We start from the raw sequence: 5,762 nt of genomic DNA, 5'->3' as shown, positions 1-5,762 counted from the left end.
CATATCTTTTTCAATACTACCTAACTAACTCTCTATCTCTAATTTTTGAAAATCACCTTCCTCTTTTTCAAAATTCCTTTTTAATTAATTAATTGTTTTAAACTTAATTTAATTTCAATTTTTTTTTAATTTTCGAATTTTGACTTTAATTTTTAATTAAAAACAAAAATATTTCTATTTTTTAATTTATTTAATTTTCAAAATTCATTCCCTCTCTCATCTTCTTCTAATTATTTTATTTATTTACTAACACTTCTCTTCATCTAAAAATTCGAACCCTCTCTTCCTCCTGGTGTTCGAATTTCTTTTCTTCTACTCACATAAAGGAATCTCTATACTGTGACATAAAGGATTCCATATTTTCTTTGTTATTTCCTTCTTTGTCATATGAGCAGGAACAAGGATAAGAACATTCTTGTTGAGGCTGATCCTGAACCTGAAAGGACTCTGAAGAGGAAGCTAAGGGAAGCTAAAGCACAACTCTCTGGAGAAAATCTGACATAAATTTTTGAAAAAGAAGGAGACATGGCCGAAAATAATAACAATGCAAGGAAGATGCTTGGTGACTTTACTACACCTAATTCCAATTTACATGGAAGAAGCATCTCAATCCCTGCCATTGGAGCAAACAATTTTCAGCTTAAACCTCAATTAGTTTCTCTGATGCAACAAAACTGCAAGTTTTATGGACTTCCATCTAAAGATCCTTTTCAATTCTTAACTGAATTCTTGGAGATCTGCGATACTGTCAAGACCAATGGGGTTGACCCTAAGGTCTACAGGCTCATGCTTTTCCCATTTGCTGTAAGAGATAGAGCTAGAATATGGTTGGATTCTCAACCTAAGGATAGCCTGAACTCTTGGGATAAGCTGGTCACGGCTTTCTTAGCCAAGTTCTTTCCTCCTCAAAAGCTTAGCAAGCTTAGAGTGGATGTTCAAACCTTCAAACAGAAAGAAGGTGAATCCCTCTATGAAGCTTGGGAAAGATACAAGGAACTGACCAAAAAGTGTCCTTCTGACATGCTTTCAGAATGGACCATCCTGGATATATTCTATGATGGTCTGTCTGAATTATCTAAAATGTCATTGGACCATTCTGCAGGTGGATCCATTCACCTAAAGAAAACGCCTACAAAAGCTCAAGAGCTCATTGACATGGTTGTAAATAACCAGTTCATGTACACTTCTGAAAGGAATCTTGTGAATAATGGGACGCCTATGAGGAAGGGAGTTCTCAAAATTGATACTCTGAATGCCATATTGGCTCAGAATAAAATATTGACTCAGCAAGTCAATATGATCTCTCAGAGTCTGAATGGATTGAAGGAATCATCCAACAGTACTAAAGAGGCATCTTCTGAAGAAGAAGCTTATGATCCTGAGAACCCTGCAATAGCAGAGGTGAATTACATGGGTGAACCCTATGGAAACACCTATAATCCCTCATGGAGGAATCATCCAAATTTCTCATGGAAGGATCAACAAAAGCCTCAACAAGGCTTTAATAATGGTAGAAGAAACAGGTTTAGCAATAGCAAGCCTTTTCCATCATCCACTCAGCAACAGACAGAGAATTCTGAGCAGAATCCATCTAGCTTAGCAAATATAGTCTCTGATCTATCTAAGGCCACTTTAAGTTTCATGAATGAAACAAGGTCCTCCATTAGAAATTTGGAGACACAAGTGGGCCAGCTGAGTAAAAGAGTCACTGAAACTTCTCCTAGTACTCTCCCAAGCAATACAGAAGAGAATCCAAAAAGAGAGTGCAAGGCCATTGATTTAACCATCATGGCCGAACCTACAAGGGAGGGAGAGGACGTGAATCCCTGTGAGGAAGACCTCCTGGGATGTCCAGTGATCAACAAGGAGTTTCCCTCTGAGGAACCAAAGGAATTTGAGGCTCATCTAGAGACCATAGAGATTCCATTGAACCTCCTTATGCCATTCATGAGCTCTGAAGAGTATTCTTCTTCTGAAGATAATGAAGATGTCACTAAAGAGCAAGTTGCCAAGTACTTTGGTGCAATCATGAAGCTGAATGCCAAATTATTTGGTAATGAGACTTGGGAAGATGAACCTCCCTTGCTCATCAATGAACTGAGTGATTTGGATCAACTGACATTGCCTCAGAAGAAACAGGATCCTAGAAAGTTCTTAATACCTTGTACCATAGGCACCATAACCTTTGAGAAGGCTCTATGTGACCTTGGGTCAGGGATAAACCTCATGCCACTCTCTGTAATGGAGAAACTGGGAATCTTTGAAGTGCAAGCTGACATAATCTAATTAGAGATGGCAGACAACTCAAGAAAATAGGCTTATGGATAAGTAGAGGACGTGCTACTAAAGGTTGAAGGCCTTTACATCCCTACTGATTTCATAATCCTAGACACTAGGAAGGATGAGGATGAATCCATCATCCTTAGAAGACCCTTCCTAGCCACAGCAAGAGCTGTGATTGATATGGACAGTGGAGAATTGATCCTTCAACTGAATGAGGACAACCTTGTGTTTAAAAGTCAAGGATCTCCTTCTGTAACCATCGAGAGAAAGCAAGAAAAGCTTCTCTCACTGCAGAGTCAACCAAAGCCCCCACAGTCAAACTCTAAGTTTGGTGTTGGGAGGCCATAACCAAACACTAAGTTTGGTGTTGAACCCCCACATTCAAACTCTAAGTTTGGTGTTGGGAGGTTCCAACCTTGCTCTGATTATCTATGAGGCTACATGAGAACTCATTGTCAAGCTATTGACATTAAAGAAGCGCTTGTTGGGAGGCAACCCAATGTTATTTAATCATATATATTTTATTTTCTTTTTGCTATTTCGTGTCTTATTAAGTTGATGATCATGTGAAGTCACAAAAAAAACTACTGAAAAATCAAAAATAGAATGAAAAACAGCATTGAAAACAGCACACCCTGGAAGAGAACAGTCTGGCTTTTAAACGCCAGAAACAAGCATCTGTCTGGCATTTAACGCCAGAAACAGGCACCAAGCTGGCGTTTAACGCCAGAAACAGGCAGCAGTCTGGCGTTAAATGCCAGGATTGCACAGCAAGGGCGTTTTACATGCCTAATTAGAGCAGGGATGTTAAGTCCTTGGCCCCACAAGATCTCTGGACCCCACAGGATCCCTACCACTTATTCTCTCATCTTCACACCTTTTTATAATATTCTTCCTCAATTAACCTCCACCAATAACCTCCATTACTCCTCCAAAACCATAATACAACCCACCTACACCCACCCACTTAAATTCAAACCATCACTCCTTCCTTTTCTTACATCATAATCACCTAAAACCCCCTTGACTGAACCATTCACACACCTCCATCTCCTCCATTTTCTTCTTCTTCTACTCACTTCTTTCTTCTTTTGCTCAAGGACGAGCAAACCTTCTAAGTTTGGTGTGGTAAAATCATTGCTTTTTGTTTTCCATAACCATCTATGGTACCTAAGGCCAGAGACATCCTCATTGAAGAGGACAAGCCCATCACTAAGAAAAGGATGGAGCAAACAAGAGATCATGGACCTCAACAAGATCATGAGGAAATTCCTCATCATGAAATCCCTGAGATGCCTCAAGCGATGCACTTTCCTCCACAGAATTATTGGGAGCAAATCAACACTTTTCTAGGAGAATTAAGTTCCAACATGGGACAACTAAGGGTGGAGCACCAAGAGCACTCCATCATTCTCCATGAGATTAGAGAAGATCAAAGAGCCATGAGGGAGGAGCAACAAAGGCAAGGAAGAGACATAGAGGAGTTCAAGAGCACCATTGGTTCTTCAAGGAGAGGAAGACGCCACCCTTACTAAGGTGGACTCATTCCTTAATCTCCTTGTCTATTTTTTTCTGTTTTTCGGTTTTTTGAGCCTTATATGTTATTTATGTTTGTGCCTTTACTACATGATCATTAGTGTCTAAGTGTCTATGCCTTAAAGTTATGAATATAAATCCATCACCTTTCTTGAATGAAAAATATTTTAATTACAAAAGAACAAGAAGTACATGGTTTCAAATTCATCCTTGAAACTAGTTTAATTATTTTGATGTGGTGGCAACACTTTTTGTTTTCTGGATGAATGCTTGAACAGTGCATACGTCTTTTGAAGTTGTTGTTTATGAATGTTAAATATATAGGCTCTTGAAATAATGATGAAAAAAGAGAAATGTTATTTGATAATCTGAAAAATCATAAAAATGATTCTTGAAGCAAGAAAAAACAGTGAATACAAAAGCTTGCAAAAAAAAAAAAAGAAAAAGAAAAAGAAAAAGCAAGCAGAAAAAAGCCAAGAGCTCTTTAAACCAAAAGGCAAGAGCAGAAAGCCAATAGCCCTTAAAACCAAAAGGCAAGGGTAATAAAAAGGATCCAAGGCTTTGAGGATCAGTGGATAGGAGGGCCTAAAGGAATAAAATCCTGGCCTAAGCGGCTAAACCAAGCTGTCCCTGACCATGTGCTTGTGGCGTGAAGGTGTCAAGTGAAAACTTGAGACTAAGCGGTTAAAGTCAAGGTCCAAAGCAAAAGAAGAGTTTGCTTAAGAACCCTGGACACCTCTAATTGGGGACTTTAGCAAAGCTGAGTCATAATCTGAAAAGGTTCACCCAGTTATGTGTCTGTGGCATTTATGTATCTGGTGGTAATACTGGAAAACAAAGTGCTTAGGGCCACGGCCAAGACTCATAAAGTAGATGTGTTCAAGAATCAACATACTGAACTAGGAGAATCAATAACACTATCTGAACTCTGAGTTTCTATAGATGCCAGTCATTCTGAACCTCAATGGATAAAGCGAGATGCCAAAACTATTCAATAGGCAAAAAGCTACAAGTCCCGCTCATCTGATTGGAGCTAAGTTTCATCGATATTTTGGAATTTGTAGTATATTCTCTTCTTTTTATCCTATTTGATTTTCAGTTACTTGGGGACAAGCAACAATTTAAGTTTGGTGTTGTGATGAGCGAATAATTTATACGACTTTTGGCATTGTTTTTACATAGTTTTTAGTATGATTTAGTTAGTTTTTAGTATATTTTTATTAGTTTTTAATTAAAATTCACATTTCTAGACTTTACTATGAGTTCCTATGTTTTTCTGTGATTTCAGATATTTTCTGGCTGAAATTGAGGGACCTGAGCAAAAATCAGATTCAGAGGTTGAGGAAGGACTGCAGATGCTGTTGGATTCTGACCTTCTTGCACTCAAAGTGGATTTTCTGGAGCTACAGAACTCCAAATGGCGCGATCTCAATTGCTTTGGAAAGTAGACATCTAGGACTTTCTAGCAATATATAATAGTCCATACTTTACTCGCGTTTAAATGATGCAAACTGGCGTTGAACGCCACTTCCATGCTACATTCTGGAGTTAAACGCCAGAAACAGGTTGCAAAGTGGAGTTAAACGCCAGAAATAGGTTATAAACTGGCGTTCAACTCCAAGAGAAGCCTCTACACGTGTAAAGCTCAATGCTCAGCCCAAGCACACACCAAGTGGGCCCCGAAAGTGGATTTCAGCATCATTTACTCATTTCTGTAAACCCTAGTAACTAGTTTAGCATAAATAGGACTTTTTACTATTGTATTTACATCTTTAGTTTCATCTTTAGTTCACGTATGGGGGCTGGCCTCTCGGCCATGCCTGGACCTTCATCACTTATGTATTTTCAATGGTAGAGCTTCTACACACCATAGATTAAGGTGTGGAGCTCTGTTGTTCCTCATGAATTGATACAAAGTACTACTGTTTTTCTATTCAATTCAA

At 38.6% G+C, this 5,762-nt stretch overlaps 1 non-coding gene across 1 annotated transcript; it reads right to left on the bottom strand.

The window, feature by feature from the left end:
* Positions 1–918: 918 nt before the first annotated feature.
* On the bottom strand, positions 919–1,026 carry LOC148561533 (small nucleolar RNA R71). The gene has a single exon (XR_015886671.1). It is a non-coding gene; the product is annotated as a small nucleolar RNA R71 (small nucleolar RNA).
* Positions 1,027–5,762: the final 4,736 nt, after the last annotated feature.

The sequence above is a fragment of the Arachis ipaensis genome, chromosome B6, assembly GCF_059453495.1.
Source record: "Arachis ipaensis isolate K30076 ecotype BB chromosome B6, ASM5945349v1, whole genome shotgun sequence".
In the NCBI taxonomy this organism is placed as follows: Eukaryota; Viridiplantae; Streptophyta; class Magnoliopsida; order Fabales; family Fabaceae; genus Arachis; species Arachis ipaensis.
Note: the sequence above shows the minus strand (reverse complement) of the source record. Positions and strands in the feature narration are given on the sequence as shown.